General features: G+C 34.4%; 2 pseudogenes; one reads left to right on the top strand and one right to left on the bottom strand.

Annotated features, from left to right (window-relative positions):
• Positions 1–546: 546 nt before the first annotated feature.
• Positions 547–15,086, bottom strand: LOC143386228 (centrosomal protein of 290 kDa-like; annotated as a pseudogene).
• Positions 15,087–16,211: 1,125 nt separating this feature from the next.
• The window catches only part of LOC143386229 (protein O-mannosyl-transferase TMTC3-like), a 48,297-nt pseudogene continuing 42,019 nt past the window's right edge, over positions 16,212–22,489 (top strand).

The raw sequence follows: 22,489 nt of genomic DNA, 5'->3' as shown, positions 1-22,489 counted from the left end.
CCGCCGGAGGAGGAGGAGGAGGAAGGAGGCGGCGGCCGCGGCCGCCGGAGGAGGAGGAGGAGGAGGAGGAGGAAGGAGGCGGCGGCCGCGGCCGCCGGAGGAGGAGGAGGAAGGAGGCGGCGGCCGCGGCCGCCGGAGGAGGAGGAGGAGGAGGAGGAAGGAGGCGGCGGCCGCGGCCGCCGGAGGAGGAGGAGGAAGGAGGCGGCGGCCTCGGCCGCCGGAGGAGGAGGAGGAGGAAGGAGGCGGCGGCCGCGGCCGCCGGAGGAGGAGGAGGAGGAGGAAGGAGGCGGCGGCCGCGGCCGCCGGAGGAGGAGGAGGAGGAGGAGGAGGAAGGAGGCGGCGGCCGCGGCAGCCGGAGGAGGAGGAGGAAGGAGGCGGCGGCCGGACCCCGGCGGCGGCCGGACCCCGGCGGCGGCCACCTGAGGAGGAGGAGGAACGAAGCGGCGGCAGGAACGAGGAAGGCGGCCGCCGGAGGAGGAGGAACGAGGTGGCGGCCGTGGCCGCCGGAGGAGGAGGAAGGAGGCGGCGGCCGGAACCAGGCGGCGCCTACCTGAGAAGGAGGAGGAACGAGGCGGCGGCAGGAACCAGAACCAGGCGGCGGCCACCTGAGGAGGAGGAGGAACGAGGCGGCGGCAGAAACCAACCTTGCGGCGGCAGGAACGAGGCGACCACCTGAGGAGGAGGAAGGCGGCGGCGGCCGGAACCAGGCGGCGGCAGGAACCAACCAGGCGGCGGCAGGAACGAGGCGACTGTCTGAGGAGGAAGAACGAGGCAGCGGTGGCAGGAAGGCGGCGGCCTCCTGAGGAGGAACCAGGCGGCGGCCGGAACCAAGCGGCGGCCACCTGAGGAGGAGGAGGAGGAACGAGGTGGCGCCAGGAACCAACCAGGCGGACTTTGCCGGCGCCGACCCCCGCGCCCCCGTTGCCTTATCTCCTGGCAAGAAGGAAGCAGCCGCTTCCACCACCCACAGGAGCCCAGACCCGCTGCCTACCTCGAGGTGGAACGAAGCTGCTGCTGCCGCTGCCGCCCTTGCAGATTCCAGCCTCCTGCCTGACCTCGCCGGGTGAGTAGTTTTGCTTGTGTATAACTACCCCACAATAGACTTTTGTCATTTAAGAGGGCTGCAGGAAATCTTTGCGTGTTATATTTAGGAATACAATGACAAGGAAAGTGTTACTTAGAATTTTTATTTTATGTTTATGAAAGTGTGCTTTTTTTCCATGTAAGTTTTTATTAAAATTTTATTAAAACATTTTTATTAAAAATAAAATCTTTAGGTAGCTCATTAAAGTTATTACCACACTTTGAGTTCATTTCACATTGTAATAGGGTATATCAGGACTAAAATATTATATAATAAATCTTAATAACAGAGTAGTAAGATGTTTTTTAAAAGTTTTGAATAGTTTCTCTTTAATTCCTGACTAAAACAATGGCTATATTATCTACATCAACATAGAAAAATAAAAAAAAAATGATTCTAACTTTAACCCTTACTCTAATTTTTTTCTTGAGCTGAAACAAGAAATTACAAGACTTTCTCATACACCTAGTAGTGGAAGTCACTAAATTAGACACAGGTGATAAAATAAACAAACGTTCACACTTTTAACTTTGATAAAAGGGATTAACAAATGAAAATCTGAGAAGGTTTCACCTGTTGTAGAGCCATAATATTACTTTTATCAGCATCAAGCTGGGCATTTTTAAATTTTTCCTTCAGATTATGTAACATTTGCTGATATTCAATTATTTCATCATCTTTAGAAGACAATATTAACTAGAAATAAACAAAATATCTGTGACACAAAAGACAAACTATTCCTCACTTACGGTTAACACCATTAGCACATTTAAAAAAACATAGGAAATACAAATCTTTGAACAAGAAAGTATGACCTTAATTCTCTTTAATGTGAAGTTGAAATAAAAAAGATTTAAAAATGCACACTGTAATTTTTACATTTTCAGAATTCAAATTTTAAAAACTCAACTCATAATTCCTTCCTAAATCAGAACTTATATGTTCTTCCACATTATTACATAAGTTTTATACAACTTATCTATGAAATTAGCATTAAAATGCCACTGAGAAGAATAAAGTATCATAAAAGTGGTTTTTTTTCTTAGAGGGATTGAATATCATAAAAATGTTTACGCTAAATCAATCTATACCTTTTATACATACCCAATAAAAAAGTAAGATTTTTTAAAAGAACTGAACAAGCTACTTCTAAATTTCTTGCAAAAGTTGCTCATAAAAGTCTAAAAACAAAAAAACAATGAGAACAGCATTTACTTATACATGAAATAATTAAACAATAATTTTAGATAACAGGTGAAATTAATTTCATAAAAGAGAGTCCAAACAAATCTAAAAGTCAACAGGAGTTTTTGTATGGTAAAAAATGGAACTATATTTCAGTATGAAATGAAATATTCAAAAAATGATGTTTCAGTAATAGGTCTGTGGAATCCATATTACAATCTTTATACCAAAATGAATTATATATGCTTCAAAGACTTAAATTCGAACAAGGAAACCAAAAGACACTAGGAAAAAAAAAAGAAAAGAAATTCGAAAACAAGTACTTAGAAGCCTTTCTAATTATGACACAAAGGTCAAAAACCATTAGAAAAATCATAAATTTAACTAATTAATATTCAAAGAAATACCATTTCATTGAATAATTGTCACCACCTCAATAACATACTTGAGTAGTCTGTATATTCTAATCTTGCACCAAAGAAAGTTTAGTAATAAATTATTTCTAAGTAATACCAGCACATTTTTTGAAAGAAGCTTCACATATTGTTGCATCCCATTTTTTTTTTTACAAAAATAATTTGGCATAAAGTCTGTGAAAATATGCAGCAAAATATTGTACTTCATATTTAAAAAAATACTTAAGCCAATACATAAGCAACAAACTGGAGAAATATACCAGCAACAAATATCACAATTACATATGGCAATTTATTTTACCAACCATACATGTATATTTAAAAAATAAAATACATACAAGGATATTTATTAAAACACTGTTATTAACAGTAAAAATTGGAAACCACTTAAATGTTACACACAAAGGAATCAATTATAAATACACATATGACAAAGAAAATTTAAACAGCCATTAAAAACAACAAAGCAATACTATATATACTGAGATAAAATAATTATTTAAAGATGTAAGTCAAAAAATTATGTTACACATATTATCATATGATTTCCCCACCAAAAAATTTAATTTCGTAAAAAAACAAACTAGTTTTTCCAAGAATTGGTCAATTATAGCTCACAGATAAAATCTGATATGCCACTTGTTTTTGTAAAAAAGGTTTCACTGGAAAACAGTCTTATTCATTGATTTGTGTATTGTCTATGGTGGTTTTCACATGTTAACAGCAGTGTTCAGTTACAAACAGACTAGATGGACTTAAATATTTACTCTCTAGACCCTTACATAAAATTTAGTGACCCCTAATTGATTTTTCAGGCCTCACTTCCATTGCCACTGTTTTCATTTAAAATACTTAATTATATGAGTTTCCTAGATGATAACCAATTCCCATTGCCAACAACATTTACATGATCCCTATTAAAAGCAATGACTCAAGAAGAGAGTTTTTAAAATAAGAATTACTCATTCAGCCATCTCATGTTTTTCAAATATATAACTATCAAAAATCCAGCTTCTGACATGGAAAGGCTGCGGAATTGGTTGAGATTGGAGGGTGGTAAGGAGAAAGAGGTGAATTTTGAAAAGGCTTCCCAAGTGATTCTGATAGATCTCTTCTCCTACTCTTAATCCCACTGATTAACCCTGACTTGAAAGCACTCACTCAATAACAAATGAGCAAAGACTACAAAGCTTTTCTGAGACTTATAACACCATCAATTAAAAAATAAATAAGTAAAAAACTTGAAAATTTTATTAACTTATAAGTCCTTTATACAAAAATAAAACTTAAATTTAAAACCTAAAATAGAAAATGAAAATGCTATTATATAAGTTGAGAAAAGCACCTTCCATTCTTCTACTTTTGCATTGACAGCTACCATGATTGGATCATCTTCTTCATTTTTTTGCTTTCAGAAGATCTGTAAGTTCCTTCACCTAAAAGGTAATAATTATTTCAAGAAATGGTACTAATTGTTGTAACATAAATATATTTATTACATATGAATATTTATATATACTCAGATGTACCACATTACATAATCTATTACTAGAGTAGCCCGTAACATATGATGGTTTCTGTATCTTTATACAGGTTGAGCAATACTAATCCAAAATTCTGAAATTTAAAAGGCTCCAAAATTATACACTTTTTGGCAATGATGGAATGCCACAACTGGAAAATTCATGCTGAACCTCATGTGATATATGTCAATTGAAAGGCAAGTACACTAAAAATATTGCCTAACATTTTTGGGGTATGAAACATAAATAAACTTAATATTTATATGTGGATCTTGTCTCCAAGGTTTCTCTTTACACATATACATATATTTCAAAATCTGAAAAAATTCAAAATCTGAAACACTTCTGTTAACAACCATTTCAGATAAGGAATACTCAACCTATAGTTGCACAATTTTCTTTAATTACTAGAGAATTGTATTTTTTAAACATTATTCTACTTTTTTTAATAAGTTTATGCCCATATAAATAGTAAACAATGTATTGATTTCTAATACATTTATATATATTTATATTATATTCATTTTAAGATCTAAAGCTAAATGATATGACTTTCAAAAGTATCAAGGGAAAATTACCTATTAAGGTCTAAAATGCATAAACAGGACTTCCATCTATATGTTTATTAAAATGTCACTTACATATTCCTAGATGGCAAGAATTACAAGATGTTTGTGAGGGAAATTCAAAACACATATGGACAAGAATATCATGAGGACAACATATTACAATATTAAGAAGAGAGACAAAATTCACATCCTAGAAAGTTAAAGTGCTTCCAATAAACAGTAATGAAACAACATGAAGTTTTAAATAAACTATCTTGACAATAATTCTTACTTGAAGTCTATAATGATCATTTTTCTTTTTTTAACTGGTCCATTATATTATCAGTCTGATGAACAATAGCTTTCATTCTGTTATATTCATCGGTCATCTTTTCCATTTCCTGTACAGACTCTTCTAGGTTTTTTCTCATTTCTTGATTCTGAACTTCAATTTTCTCATTAGCTTCTGTTAAAGTCTAAAAAAGTTTATGATTTTATTATGAGTTTATGATTATGATTTTATTTTTATTTTTTGGCAGTACTGGGGATCGAACCTAGGATCTTGCACATGCTGAGTAAGTGCTCTACCACTGAGCTAAACCCCCTGCCCTAAGAGACACTATAATTTTCAAAAAAGTTTTAAATAAAGTCAAACTTAATCTAAGTTAAAATTAAATGGAGACATTAATAACGCACTGCACAAAAGAAAATTCTTTATGTACCTTTAGGATAAATTGACATTAATCAATTAAATTACATTAAACATCAAGAATATTGTACACAGGATTTCAATTGTTCCCAAAATAGAAGATAGGCTTATACAAAAAGAATGAATGAAGAATTGGAACTTCAAAGATGCAATTTATTTCATGATTTATAAGTACATGATGGCCAATTTATAATGAAGAATTACATGGAGGGCTAAATACTAGATTTCATTATAGTGAAACTAAAGTTTATAAGAATAATTGCTTTAAATTGACTTTATTCATTTTACCTGAATTTCATCCAGATATTGGACAAGTTCATAGTTCTTTTTAGACAACTGTGATCGATAGTCACTGTCTTCTCCTCTTCTTGATAAAAGTGATTCTTTTTGTGAATCTATTTGTTTCTGGTAGTCAATAATATCCTGACGAAGCTGTTCATTCTGAAGGTAGATCAAAAACAACAGTCCTTTAAGAAATTATCCGAAACAACAAAACTATATCCTCTAAATATTGCTCTCAGAACATATCTTTAAATTTCCAAGGTTTTACCACCCTTAAAGCCTCACCTTTTTCTTTAGACGTTTGTTCTCCAGAAAAGGACAGAAAAAAAGGTAATTAGGAATGAGAAAGGCAATATATAATTAAAAATAATAGACAGAAATTAAAGAAAGCAAAAATAAAGAAACTTTAGGAGATTTGAGTACATTATTTTGGATAATCAAAGAAAGTAAGAATATTAACTATCAAATGAAATGAAATATTTTGATTATGCTACTACATTAAGAATAAGCAATATGCAAACATTATTTGGCTCCGAAGAACCAAATAATAATTAGAATTTACAAAACTTTGTGAGAACAAAAATTATTAAAAAATGCTGAATAAAATAAGAGCAATAAGAACAGAAATCCACTCCTATATTCAATTAGCAAATTAGCAAAGAATGGATTATTGAATAGAAAGCAGGATTTTCAACACAGATCTAAGAGATGAAAGACCTGACATTTTGATTTATCTTCTAGTTCCTTGACACAAAATGGTATCATAAGATCAACCAATTTAAAAGCATAAGTTACTTGGAAGATTCCATTTCTGTTTACAATATAAATTTATGTAAACTTTTTTTTAACAAGTATCTTTATTGAACCATCACAACTAAAATTTTTTACCAACCTCTCTTCTTAATTTGCTGTTTTCATTTTCTGCCTCCTCATTTCGAAGAGCCAACTAAAATGGTAAAAAAAAATAAATATGATAAAATTCAACAGCAATTTAATACAAAAACAAGTTTTTTTGGTTTGTCAATCTAAATTCTAAATCCTTTCAAATAAAGTAAAAAAAACAATTAACTATAAGGACTTCAAATCAACCTAACACAAATAAGACAAAAATCTATTCAAACTAAGGATTAGAAAGGACAAGGAAGACTCAGGTTAAAAGATTTTTAAAAAACCCATGCAAACTTAAAAACTAACCAGAACAAACAAAAAAATATAAATTAGTAAATAAATTAAAAATTTTAAACAATTATTCTCCTTTTTTCTTCCCCATTCCCAAAAAATCTCTAATAAAATTAGTAGTTTTCTGCCAAAGATCATTATATTTTACTATTCTTCATGTCATTCATAGCTAGAAAACTCTTTGCTTCTAATTACTTAGAAATATATGTCAATGCATTAATAGTTAAATGAAGCAACCTGATATTAGACTGGCCTAGGCTAATATCTCTTGCCCATAGATTTCCAATAAAATGTACACAAGGCATTTAACCTCTTAAAATCAGTTTTTTTCATTTCATATGCTGACATAAAACTAAATAAGATAAAGTCCCTTAATATAATACTCAGTAAATAGAATTTTAAAATAATATGTATATATCTATAGAGTTTTCTTCTTCACATCCAAATGATTTTACTTTTGACTGTTTTGTTTTCTCAAATAAGCAAATATTATTATAATTGCCATGATAATTTTTATCACCTACTCTTCAATAAACAATCTGATACTTTACTTTTCTATTTTCTCCTTCTTAAGAAGACAGAATGATAACGTTGTACAACCACATTTGAAAATCTACAATAAATAATCAAATGCAGTGTGTGAAACTTAATGGAACCTTGGATACTGACAGGTAGGCGGGGGTGCTATGAGAGAGATATTATTGGTCAAAAGAGGAAATTTGATTATGTACTAAATTATAATACAGAATCAATATTAAATTTCCCAAGTATGATAATTATACTGTGGTTATGCAGAATATCCTTTTTAACAGAGACATGCTGAAATGTTTTAAGTGTGAAGTTTCTACAATTAACTCTCATATAGCTCAGTAGAAAAAAAAGGCAGTGAAAGAGAAGTATTTCTGTGTGTATAAAGACAATGAAAGAAAGATAAAGCTAATGTTCAGAGTTATCAACTGGTGAATCTATATGTGGGGACTATGGATGTTTATTGTTTTTCTTACAATCTTCATGAAGGTCTGACATTTTTCAAAATAAAAAATTTAAAGAAAGTTCATAATAAAATGCAAAGTACAATTCAGATCTTAGAAGTTTGCCTGTTATTATTATCCTTTTATTTTCATCTGAAAATTAAGAAATAAACTATTGTATTCTGAATTGGAAAATTTTAACAAGAGAGAAGTCAAGAACTTAATAATAAAGTATTAATGTTACTGATGTTTTTTCCCCCTCAGCCTCTCAAATGTCACACTCTTAATGGGATTTCCTTCAAAGTATCTATTCCTCTTTCATTGCTTTATTAGGCATTTCTGAAATCCATTCTATAATCACTTTTCTGGCTTTGTTAGTATCTGTACTGATGAAAATAAATCCTCATCATCTGCCAAATGTCTTTCATGAATTCCAGATCCACAAGTATCCTTTTTGAATATGAACTCAAACTTAATACATATAAAACTAAAATAATAATCTTGGCCAGGCAAGTGATGTACACTTGCAATCCCACAGAGGGATTACTTGAGAGGCTGAGGCAAGAGAATCAAATGTTACAGGTCAGCCTCAGTGACTTAGTGAGATACTGTCTGAAAACAAAAAAATAAAAAGTGTTTGGGATGTAGTTCATTGGAAAAGTATCCCTAGGGTCAATCTCCAGTAGAAAAAAAAATCTCTAAACTCCTTTTGTGTCTCTTCTTAGTAAAAGGAACTATCTACCTACCTATCCAGTAGCCTAACACATAAAAACAGGCAGACTGTCCCATTTATCTGTCTTCTCCCACCATCATTCACCATGTGCAAATACATCTACTTCTCTCAAATATGTCTATGCATCTTAATCCCATCAGCCATTACCTTAATTAAGCCATAATTAGCATCTGCCTGAATTAACACAAATGTCTCCTTACTAGTTTTGGTAGTCTTCAATTTACTCTCCACAAAGCAGAGTAAACTTTAAAAATATAGACCTGATCTTGATATCGTGTTCAAAAATTTTCCTTCGAGTACTTTTAGAAAAGATAAACAAATTCCTTAGGAACTGGCCCTTACTTCTTCAGAGGACTCTTGAGTATTAAAATTAGGAAGGTCGGAAAATACAGTGGACAAAAGCACAGACACTTGAGTAGGACTGTCTAGATTCAAATCCTGGCTTTATCATTTATTGGCTCTGTAACCATGGGCAATTACTTAACCTTTATGTATCTCTTAATTTCTTTATTGGTAACGTGGTAGAAATGACATCATACGAGATAAATTTTCAAATGAAGAATAATGAATTAATGAATAATGCATAATATATATGAATTAACATAATAATTCATAATTAATGAATTGATGTATATAAAGTACATGGCACTGTTTTATCTATATTCAAGCAAAAATGAACAATAGTAGTTCCAGAACATACTACATACCTTATATCTAGATCTCAAAAAATGCTGTATTTTCTACCCCAGAATGCTTATTCCTGTTGCTGCATTAATTCCTACTTCAGGTCTCATATCACTTCCCAAATCTCAACACTGAGTGACAAATCCCTCCAGAGAGTATCCCAGAGTATTTTTTTTAACTTTATATATTTCCCTATGGTATTTTTATTATTGATTGTGAAAATCTTTGAGAGTTAGATAATAGAAACTCACTGGACTCGAGTAATTAGCAGTCTTTGCTATGCTGTAAATACTTAATAAAACTGAATGAATGGTTAAGGGCAAAGTAGAAACTGCCAAAGAAACCCAGTGCCTATTAATTTTTCACACAAAACTTCAAGATCAAAGCATCCATTTCATAAATATAATTCTAATGTCCTCAGAAATATGTGCCTCCAAATATAAAGAATTAATCCTCAAAGTCACTAAAGTGCCTGGTGTGTATGTGTATGTATACATATACACACACTTTTTTTTTTTCTTTTGGTACTGGGGATTTAATCCAGGAGCACTTGACCACTGGGCTACATGACCAGACCTATTTATTTGTTTGTTTGTTTATTTATTTTTGAGCCAGTGTCTTGTTAAGTTGCTGAGGCTGGCCTCAAATTTACAGTTATCTTGCCTCGGCTTCTGAAGGCTCTTGGATAACAGGGATGTATTACTGCACCCAGCTTCCATTACATGTTAAAGATACAATGACAAAATGAATAATGATATAAAACCTTAGAGACAATATTATCAATATTTTTAAAAAGCAAAACCAGATGTTCTACAGACATCTTAACTTGAACAGTTAAGATTCATTGAAAAAAACATGCCTTACTTGTTCATTAACTTTCTTCTCTTTTTCCAATTCCTTTTCCATGTCCTCCAATTCCCTATCTTTTTGTTCCAATTGTTTTTCAAGTTGCCGAATTTCATCACGTAAAAATCGAGTGTCCCGTCTACCTGCAGACTGCTGAGCCATCTTAAAGTAATAAACCAAATGCTTAAATTAATTGCATTATATTTGGGTGTTCAAGTCCATCAACAAGGAAATAATTATCCTGATTTACAATTTCCATTATGCTTCAGTACCATACATTTAGAATAACATTACTTAAAGAATAATTTTTTATTGTATTTTTAAAAATTTTTTATTCTAATTTGTTATATATATGAGAGCAGAATGCATTGCAATTCATATTATATATATAGAGCACAATTTTTCATATCTCTGGTTGTATACAAAGTATATTCATACCATTCATGTCTTCATGCATGTACTTAGGGTAATGATATCCATCTCATGCCACCATCTCTTTTACCCCAATTCCCCCTCCTACCTCTTTGCCCTATCTAGAGTTCTTCTAATACTCTCATGCTCTTGCTCCCAACCCCATTGTAAATCAGCCTCCTTATATCAGAGAAAACATTTGGCATTTGTTTTTTTGGGGATTAGCTTACTTCACTTAGCATTATATTCTCCAACTCCATCCATTTACCTGAAAATGCCAGGATTTTATTCTCTTTTATTGCTGAGTAATATACCATTGTGTATATGTACCACATTTTCTTTATCCATTCATCTACTGAAGGGCATCTAGGTTGGTTCCACAGTTTAGTTATTGTGAATTATGCTGCTATAAACATTGATGTGGCTGTGTCCCTACAGTATGCTGTTTTTAAGTCCTTTGGGTATAGACTGAGGAGTGGGATAGCTGAGTCAAATGACGGTTCCATTCCCAGCTTTCCAAGGAATCTCCATACTGCTTTCCATATTGGTTTTACCAATTTGCACTCCCACCAGCAATGTATGAGTGTGCCTTTTCCCCTTCATCCTCGCCAACACTTATTGTTGTTTAACTTCATAATAGCTGCCATTCTGACAGGAGTAAGATGAAATCTTAAGAGTAGTTTTGATTTGCATTTCTCTAATTGTTGGAGATATTGAACATTTTTTCATATATTTTTGATTGATTGTATATCTCCTTCTGAGAGGTGTCTGTTCAGTTCCTTAGCCCACTTACTGATTGGGCTATTTGTTTTTTTTTGGTGTTAGCTTTTTGAGTTCTTTATATTCCCTAGAGATTAGTGCACTATCTGATATGTGAATGGTAAAAATTTGCTCCCAAGATGTAGGCTCTTTATTCACCTCACTGACTGTTTCTTTTGCTGAAAAAAAGTTTTTTATTCTGAATCCATCCCATTAATTCTTTTTTTTTAATTCCATTTATTCTTAATTTTAATTCTTGCTCTAAGGAGTCTTATTAAGAAAGTTGGGGCCTAATCCAACATGATGGCGATACGGGTCTACTTTCTAATAGGCGCAGTGTCTCTTATTTAATTCCTAGGTCTTGAGGACCATTTTTTAAAGTCACTAACTTATTTACTCTGTGGTTCATGGGCAGACAACACTTTAAGCACATCCTGAACCACTAAGCCACTGAGAAAGGACTCTTAATTTAATTACTTAGAGTCTGTTACAGCTACTAAAGCACAGGCACCAGACTAAACTACAAAGGCATAGAATGTAGGCAATGAATTATCAAGACATCTTCTAAGCCTTAGAGGTCTGAAACCAGGCTCCGATCCTCCTGCACATCTTAGTGCTCCTGACTTGCCCCCTCTCTCATACCTGGAGTATTTAGATCAGAACTGTTATCTGCACTGTCTAGTTCAGCAGTCTCTACCTACATTTGGCTAGTGAGCATTTGAAATTCAGCTGTGCACAACTAAAGAAATGAATTTTTAATTTTAAGTTTAACAAACATAAATGTAAATACATACAAGTGCTATATCCTAACATACTGGACAACCAGATTTAGGTTAGCTTTAAAAACCTGCAGTAAACCAAATCTAGTTTGACTGATATTTCTATTAATTTTAGGTCTTGGCCCAAAACATCAAAATCACTGGTTATCTAGCCTGTCCCATTTTTGCATCTTCAACATACACTTTTGCCATCTCTCTCCCATCACCAAATTTTCTTTCTTCCTCTCCCTCAAAAAGTTTTCCACTAAGGTTTCACTCAAGAAAAATTAATATTTTACATCTTCTGTTTCTTTACAGAATCCTCTTTTCCACCTTTTTATCTTCTGTGATTTGCTTCTCTTAGGATATTAATTTCGTTGGAACTCTTCTCACAGGAAGTTGCTCTTTCTTTCAAGAACAGATGTTGGTATTTTCCTAAATTTATTCTATCCTGCAACTAATTTCCATGTTATCATCCCTAACATTCCTCCACCATCCTGTAAAAACTCCAGCTGCTTTAGATGTCACAAGATACTATTCCATCTCTACATACTCACAATAGCAGCAAACCATCAAGTTCCCAGTTGATCCTTAAAATTCACTGGAATTTTATGTATGAGTTAACTCATACTCTCCCATCAAAAGCTGACCTAAGCAATTTACATATTCACATAACTTCGACCAGTCTTTTCTTTTTTTTAAACTTGTTTCTTGAATTCAGTCTGCCATACCTACAACAAATCCTTGTCTAAGCAGGAACATTTTCTCAATTATCCCCAACAGACCTGTCCTTTGACCTCAAAGGACTCTATACTATAATCCCTTGAATTTACTTCCCCTTTCCTATCTCTTGTCTTCTCATCTACAATCTCATCTACAATCTCTCAACTTCTAAATAAACCTACAAACATAAGACCTTCTGTGTACATTCACTCTTCCTTCCCTCCTAATACAAAGGAAGAGGGTCTTCCTCCTTTCCAAGTCAGTCCTTTGTACCTTCTCAGAAACCTTAACATATTTAGTTCTTCAACAATATGTTCATATTTTAGCACTTAGCTTTGTCAAAAGTGACTTCTACCATATCCTTTTGTCACTGTTCCTCAAACCTTCACATCCTCCCCTTTATTTCAATTACTAGTAATCTTCTGGAGTATTCTATAAACTAGAAGCTCCATCTAGCTCTTAAGTATATTTATATTATCATAATTGGGTATTTAATTCACAACACATAAGTATTTATTACACTGAACAAACAACTGAGTACAATGTCAACTTCTTGATTTTTCTTAAGAAGTAATAATCAAAAAATATTGAAATAATACAGTTAATGACAACTACTCCTTAGGAAATAAAAAAGGACTTACCTCCAGTTCATTTTCCAGTTTCATTACTTTCGTTTTTAATTGATTTTCTATTAAAAAAAAAAAAGGCAAATGGTTCAACTGGTTAGATTTACCTCAAAACAAATTTTGAAATGCATTTCAATAAAACAATAAGATTATTTAAAAATATTACATTATAACAAGATTATGTAAAAGTAACCATTATATACCATATCCACAAAATAGATCTAGAAATGTCTTCAAAACAAATTTAATTTATTTATTTCCTAGAATATATTAAATTTGATTTTCTACTATTCAACAAATAAATAGAATGGTTAACACAATAAAGTTTTTCTCAAGACACTTACCAAATTTTGCTTGTTCTTCTCCAGCTTTTTCAACTTCTTCCAAAGCTAACTCTACTTCTTGAGCTTTCATCTAAATATTAAAAAAATAAAGTTACTTGAATATACTTTTATACTAAAATGTGTTAAAAATAAAAATTGTTTTATTTGCTGTTCTAATCCTTAGTGCCTGCAATGGCTGGCACATGGGAACAGTCAATAAATGTTATTTGAATGAATAAATGAATGATTTTCTATCCTAAGGTTATAATGCATAGAGCTGCAACAGTTTGAAGCGTTTTTGATTCTTCTTTTAACCTCAACTCTTAAATGCAAGATTGAAACTTCTTCCTTTGAGATATCTTCACAAATATTTTGTCTATTCAATTGTTTCTATTCTAGTTCACAAATTTATGTCTGAACTCCTTCAAGATGTTATAGCTGTTCAGTTCCAATTCCCTTCATTTTCTCCTATATAACAGCCAATTTTTTCTTTTCTAAGGCATATTTTTGTATCTTGTCAATTATGATTTAAAAGCCTTCCTTGCCAGTAGCATACAGTACACCTTTAAGACCCTTAATAACCTATCGCAACCTGTCCATACAACATCTGCTTTCTCTACAACCTGCTACAAACTTCCTGCACTTGTTTCCTCAAATAAAAACATATTTCCTATTCTAATATTTACTTATAACCTCCAGCTTTAGAATCCTCTTAGCATCTCACCACTGCCTTTCACTTATCTAAAACTACTCCTCAGTCTTCATCATTTTACCAAATCTTCTGATACAATTTAAATCACCATTCCTTCCAACAAATCCCTACAACACTCAATGTCTGCATTTCTCATTTGGACTTCAAGATGTATGTTCTTATGTTATTTTTAAACATTCCTATTCCATTTCCCTAACACATTCTTTTAGGAAATTTAGAGTAAAAAATTCTCTTTTATATAAAATTTTCAATTCACATTTGTTAACTTATTTTTGAGTGTTGCTCTAGACATTACTAAGTAATTTCATAGAGATTACCTTATGTAATAATAGACACTGAAATCTAAGAGTCAAAGTTACTATTAAAATATACTGCATACAAACCTTCATTAATGACTGAGTAATTCTGAAAAGATGGATCACATTTTCTTGATTTTCATTTTTTAGGTCACTTACTTCCACCTAAGCAAACAGAAAAGCAACTATTTTATAACCTTTAAGCAAAATATAAGAACTCTTCCAATTTTAGCATTCAATGATTTCAGAGGCAACTTAAATTTATCACAATTGTCTCTGTATCATTTATTTATTAACCACCTTGGATAAGGAAATCAATAAATTGTCTGCCAATTCTTCTTGACGAGGCAGGTCATCTGGGTCAATTTTTATTATTTCTTTCCAGTTTATATTAGGTGACATCTTGAATTCTTTTACTGTGCTCCACTACCTGTAACAAAACAGGTGCGAATTAGCATCTTCCAGGTAAAAGGCAATATTGTGTTTACGGTATAAATGTAACTCTACAATGCTTTAGCAAAAAGCTATAAGGCCCTTTCATCGTAAAACATACAAGTATGCAAAGCAGCCTTGACCAAAAAGATAGCTTTCCGCACCGGCTAAATGAAACATAACTTCTTTGATAAAGCTAATCTAGGTCAGAACAATCTGAGTCCTCTTCTCCACGACCCCAACACCGAAGCTTGTGAGCACCCGATGGTGTTTGGAAGGATGAAAATGATCCCTGATTCTGAGAAGCAGGAATCGAGGGTTTTAAAAGTGCTCAAATGCGCAAATAAACAACTGAAATGAGTGAAGCTGTGCCACAGAAACGAACTGAGGCAAGAAGGCTGGATTGCAAACCAGAGGATAGAAGGGGCAGGGTGGTGGCCAGGCTATTGCGTGGAATCTCAAGCTAAAGAAGTCGCTTGCAAAGAGACTACCGCTTAAGAGGCTCCACCCACCTAGACCAAGCTTGGCAACCAGGTATAGTTCCTCATCCACCGCACCCACCACGACGGGCCCCGCCGTGGCCCGTAATGGCTCCTTTTCGCCGTCCCACGACGACTTTAGGTCCCGCCAACTGGTCGTGAGCAAGATAACGCGGCGGCGGGGGCTAAGCGACACCAGTCCCCACCCACCCAAGGCCGGAACAAGGCCCCGGATGCCTGGAGAGCCTACATTTTACGACGGTGGATGATGCTTTACGCTTAGTCTTCACGCCCCGCTCCTGGACTCCGGGTTGAGGACGAGGAATTTGACCAGAGTGAGGACTCGAGCTTCCAGAGTGCAGGTCTACCTTGCGACAGTGCATGCTGGGAAGTGAAGTCACTGAGAGGAGAAGATAGGGAGTTCCCGGCGTGCAATGCGGAAGGCTGCGACGGTAGTGGGGAGACGAGGGAAAGACCGGGAGGCGCGGTGGCTGAAGTGTGTCCTCGCCGGTGGCCTGAAGGAGATAGAACATGACTGTGTCTTCGATGGCGTCAATCGCTGGGCCGCTCTTCTTGAGATTTCCCTAAGCTGTGCCCTGGTGGATCCGCTCCCAGGTGAGGTCGGGTTGTGGGTCAGTGGCTAGGGAGGAGTTGAGGGCTGCAATCCCGGTTTAGAGAAGCCCCAACCCTTGGGGCTGAAGGGCCTGACCCGGTTCTGGAGAGGTGGGAAGGCACCACCTTCTTTTTAAGCACGTGCAAGGGGCGCTCAGGGTAGTGTCTCCTGTAGAAAACGGGTGGGAAAAGTTTTAGCTTCATTTAATATGGGATTTGCCGTGATGCGTTGAAGTAGGGGCTGCGCAGCGATCATGGTTTAGGGCGAGTGAAGAATTCAGAGGACGCTGCATCCTCGACTCCACCGGTCTTATCCCCCCAGAGTACCTTTGCCTTCAAGGATTGAGGGGCTTCACGGAATGAAGACTGAAAAGGTAGTACGAGTGAAGGTTCTAGAAAGGAAAGGCAGTACTTATTTGGGCCACTGTGGGAGCTGGAAAGAGAAAGGCCCCCAAGATTCACCAGTACTGCTGCTGTCTCTTGGCTTGGTTCTTGAGGATGATAGTGCCTTCTCAGGTGTTTAACAATCTTACTTGTCCAAATTTTGATCATCTTGCTGCTTTCAACTATCTGTAATATAATAAGTAGGCAACTTTTCTTAGGAAGCTGAAGGCATGAAATCTAAGTGGCATTTCTAACTGTGTCGACCAATGTTTTCCCTTTCCATGTTTTTTAAAGCACATTTTTATGCTATAAATGACAGTAAATATTCCTTTCAAAAGTGGATAATAGACTGTCTCTAAACCACGTGTTTGGGTAAAACAAAAACAGCTCAGGAAAAAATAAAAACATACCAATTTTGTGAAATAAATTTTTAAAATATTTATCAGATTTGTAGGAATTATTATGTATTTACTTTTATGAAAGATTATGTCAAATATATCATTTATTCTTTGAACCAGTCCAGTAAAATTAATATTTACATTGTTCTCACTTTTCATTTAAATGAAGAAGTTGAAGCTTAGAAAGGTTATTTCTCTGCTGTGACTTAAAAAATGTAATTAAGTACAGATCTTTCTGGCTAGAGGAATGACATACCGAGGCCTCCTCAGACATTCTGGAGAGCAATATTTGTGTACTTGCTCTTTAGACTTGCTGCTTTATTAAATATTACTCTCATTTTTTAACTTTCTTGCTCAAGAAATTGAATTGAATTCTTGAAACTTAAATAAGTATCTTTGTAATTTGGCAGAGATCAAAGTCAATATTTATCGATCACATGTAATGTCATGTGTGTATTTACTACTGCATATTTCATATTAGGAATTTGTTATTTTTACAGCAGCACTTTGCTTTTATTTTCATTTATTTTCTTTTTACTCATGTATTAGATTTGTTTGTATTGGTCTTTTCTATCCTGCTTCCCTCACTTTCTCCTTAGTATTTATGTTCTCAACAATTCATATTGCCTGGTCTAATGGTAAGTTTTATTCTTATTTTTTTAGAAATGAGAATAGGTTCAGAGAAATTCAGTAATTTCCTAATAATGAATGAAGCTAAGATTGTAAATCTCAATGGCATTCAACTAAGAGCAAAGTCTTATCTTAAGTTTAATTCTTTAACTCATCCTAATATTTTTGAGTTCGTACACTGCACTACAGGGATACAGCAGTAATTAATTTTTCTGTGGTCTAGGTTCTTATGCTTTGTAATGTGTATCTAACTGTAAATGAGGAAATTTAACTCAGGGACAGTATAGGAAAAGGCTTAAAACTCTCCATTAATTTTCATCACTTTTTCTGCATCAGTTTTTGCCAACAGATATATTTATGTGACAATTTTGTAAATAGCCTTGTTACAGGAACACTTGCCTGGACCTGCCTCTTTTTCCTAGGCTTTTATGAATAGTTTTATCTAGCCAAAATCACTTGACAAGAAAGCCTTGCCTTTTATAATTGCTAACCCGATTCTGTGTTCTAAACAACTTATGTTCCTTAGATGTTACTTCCTTTTTGCTGACTTAACAAAAATATAAATGATCTTTAGAAATTTTGTATACTATTGTATATAGCAAAGGCTTTGTTTTACCTTGTTTTCAGGGAGAGGAATAAGTTTTCAACAAGAAGCTACTTGTCTTCCTTCGGCATGAGTAGACTAGAAAGATTAATAGGGTTCAGTGTGAATAGTCATGGCCCACAGCACATGCCAGAAGAGTTTTTCAAAGTTTAAGATAATAATAAAACACAGTAGACTACTCTTATTGTTAGTGATGGTATAATAATGAAATTTGGGAGAATAACTCAATTTCCAAAAAGAAAAAAATGAACTGGGAGGACTTAATCCTTTGTGTTAAGTATTGCCAAATTCATATAAAATTTTCCTATAGATTCATCTCCCCCCACTATACTATTAGATTTTGACAGAAAATTAGCACCAATATATTGTTGTTGGAAAAATTGTATTTTGAATTTTTTTTATGTATCTCATGAGTGATTATTAATTACAGTTGGATCTTACGACATTTCAGTTTTGTAAGTAATCTTAAATCAGTCATCCATTTAAACTACATGCACTTACAAGTGTTCTTATATGCTAGTTAAAAAACACAAACACAAATTCCTACAACTAAAAGCAGTGGTCAATTACATTGTTATAGTATGGCCTCCAATGAATCATGTACATCTCTCCTCTATCCCCTTTGTAACCTCTTGCCATCACCTCAACCTTTATTTTGCAGATGATTCTTAGGGACTATATTGACTTCACAACTGAGCACATAACATACACTAAGAGGACCACCTCTCTCCCTTTTTCTCCTGTTCCCTTGGGGAATGTTTAAAAACAAGTTACAATTTCTCCCACATTCATTTTGGATTCTTTCCCACTTTGCTTTGCAGTTGTCTTTATCTTTACATATTTACACCTGCCCTTTTTAAAAATATCTTCACTGTCATTTGAGTGTGGGGTCGGACAGGAGATAAGGCAAATGCTTTTTCAATCTCTCCACATTCTTCAAACAAAAGCATCATCAACTTTTTTGTGTGGATTAGTGGTGGTGTACAAGTCCATACCTTGAAACATAGTTAAGCACTTCTGGATTCAAGATGAACCCTATGTAATTTCTCTTTTAGTTGAAAACTGTACTTGCCCAAAGGATACAGCTGACTTCCCTTCTACTTTGTCAAAGAGGATTTTGCATTTTTTTTAAGTCTAGTACATTCTAAGTTCTTACTATCTGATCACAAAAATCCTTTAATTCCTTCTCATGTATTATACATTCTTTGTGTTTATGTATCCTTTTAAAGTTTACATCTGATTTTAAATCAGCACCTACTCTTCCTATACAGGTAGAACTTTTACTGCCGAATGAAGTTTTGATTTTATTTCATATTCTTTCTCTGACCTGGCCAGAACTCCAAAGATATATCTCAAATTTTAGATGGTTTGGCTCTGTGGATGGTGTATTTGTTTCCTATTGCTGCTGTAAAAAAAATTATCAAAAAATGTAAGAGATTATTAAAACTCATTTTATTATTTTGTATTTCTGGAGGTGAGATATTCAAAATGGGTCTCAGTAGACTAAGATTGTGGTATCAATAGGGTTGTTCTCCTTTTACAGGCTCTAATGAAGAATATGGGCTTTTTGTTGTTTCTTTGTTTGTTTTGACTTTTTCACTTTCTAGAACTGGACCGTTCATTGGTTTATGGCCCCTAACCAGAAATCATTTACTCTGAGCTCTGTTTTTTGACTTGTCCATCTCCCTCTTTGACTTGTTAAGGACTCTTGCCATTATATTGGGACCACTCAGATGGATGATCTTTTGAACTTAAAATCCTTAAGTGAGACTTTAACACCTGTAAAGTCTCTTTTGCCACCTAAAAGGTTCACAGGTTCAGAGGATTGGAACATGAATAATTTGGAGTGTCATTATTCTGCCTCCTTCAGGAAGTAACACTAAATTAATGGTAATGACACATCACAGGCCAGATAATCCTATTGTTGTTTGTTTTTTGAGAGTACTTTCCAACTTTATCTTGATTATGAAGCTGATTTTTTCCCCAGGTATCATCCAGTTAATATAGTTCTTTCTTCTCTAAACTATTCCTTCGTTGAATCCTTTCTAAGCATTTTATTTTTATTAATCTTTTCTTGTATTTTATGTTAATTTTTAAAAAATTGTCATCTGTGAAACCTATTCGCCAGACTAAAAACTTTTGTTGTAATGGGACAAAGAAAAAAGTGATAAAGATCTGTGTCATAATCTCATATGCCCAAAGGGCCAAGCAGATAATATAAGTAAATAAATCTGGGGAAAGACAGGAAGAAATAGTAGGACTGTAGTTAACCAACTACCATGTAACTGACTTAGAACATTCAGGACAAGTATTTTTACAAGATTTTTGCCCAACTAAACTAGGTTGCAGTACCTCTGATTTAGATTGGGTTTTAGATACAAAGTACTAAATTGAAAGTTTCATTGACACTTTGGAAAAACCAATTGCTCATTGTTTTTTCAAGTATTTGTTTTCCCACAAAAATTAGGCACATCTGGAAGATCCATTGCTAGTTGTTTATAATTACCTTACATATATCTGCTTTCCAGGTGTTTTGACCTATGACAATTGATAGAGTTCATTATCCAGTTAGCTAGAAACAGATCAAAGATTAAGTGGTATGATAAAGAACTATACTAGGGGTATGAAAGCACTCTTGAAGAAACATTTAATTTTGCCCTAGGTTAGAAATATAAAGAGATAATCAATTTATGCTTCTTAGAGGTGAAAGGCATTTGAGTTGAGCTTTTCTCTAGAAGGATTAACATGCTTTATTAACACTCCTTACATATTATCCATCTACCAAATTGTGCTTACTTAAAAAATAAAAAGTGTTGCCTGTTTTATTTAATTTTCCCTGTTGTTGTTGTTTCCAGTTTTGCCCAAAAGTTCTTGTGGAAAAGATGGCTGATATTAATCTCAAAGAAGTAACCTTAATAGTAGGTGTGGTTACTGCATGCTATTGGAACAGCCTCTTCTGTGCTTTTGTTTTTGATGATGTTTCAGCAATATTGGATAATAAAGACCTGCATCCATCTACACCTTTAAAAACTTTATTTCAAAATGATTTCTGGGGAACTCCTATGTCTGAGGTAAGTAAATACTTATTATATGAGACATGATTTGTACTTGTATTAAATTGGGCAGGAAGTTGAAGATGTGATTACAGTGGTATTTGATTCTTTTCTTGGCTGTATACCTTCATTTACTTTTTAAAAATATAATATGTGTATGTGAAAACCAAATGTTTAAGGAGAACATTAAATACAAGTCTGTTTCTGGCTGAGTAGGTCTCTTTTTTTTCTGTCTTGTTAAGTCAGGCAGAAGAGATGATTTGTAATTGTGATATATTTAACCATTTTAAAATATAGTAACTTCAGTATAAATAGATTAGACTATAAGGGTAAAAATAATAAGTACATATGTTGCCGGTTTCACAAAATTATGTCATATCTCATATTTTGATTTTATATTCAGAACTTTAAAATTGTGTTCATTTTCCTGAAGATATTTTACTCTGCCTTTATTATGAAGGTCAGTGTTAGGCTATTCAGGATTAAACCCTTATCAGCTTGGGATCTTACAGATCATCTAATATTAGTTTTATTAAATACCTTGAGAAAAATAAATGAAATTATCTATCTAAAATGCCTATCATTTAGACTTTAAATAAATTGTTATTGAAACATATGTAATACTCTATTTGTTTCTTAGTCATTATTTGTAACCTCTTTTCTCATTCTCCAAATTTGAAAGCTTCTCAAAGGTGGGGCTGGGTACTTCATTACTTTAGTCATAAACATATAATAAATTTTTTATTACATAGGCTGACCTTATTTTCCTCCATCCTTCCTTAAAAATATTTTTGATATTAAGAGGAAAGTATGACCCTATTATGTCATAAATTATTTCTAGAGAATTTATTTTCCTCTATCCCTGCCCTTTATCCCCAAAGACTCTTAAAAATTTGTATCCATCTCCCCAACCTGTGCTGGTATATTTTATGATTTGAGTTGAGATTTTGTGGTTGAGATTTTGAACTGGAAGTTTAGCTGGCCAGATAAAGGAGTTCATAAAAAACTATCGTGTCATGGTGTTGATGCTGTTTTGTGGTTTTATTTTTTCAGCATTGCAAACTGAAAATTTGATTTTGTTCAGAGTGCCCAGAAGTAGGCAGACTATAAGAACTCATTAATATACTCA

This window comes from Callospermophilus lateralis, unplaced genomic scaffold (genome assembly GCF_048772815.1).
Source record: "Callospermophilus lateralis isolate mCalLat2 unplaced genomic scaffold, mCalLat2.hap1 Scaffold_107, whole genome shotgun sequence".
NCBI lineage: Eukaryota > Metazoa > Chordata > Mammalia > Rodentia > Sciuridae > Callospermophilus > Callospermophilus lateralis.
This window is presented reverse-complemented; position numbering and strand designations above follow the sequence as displayed.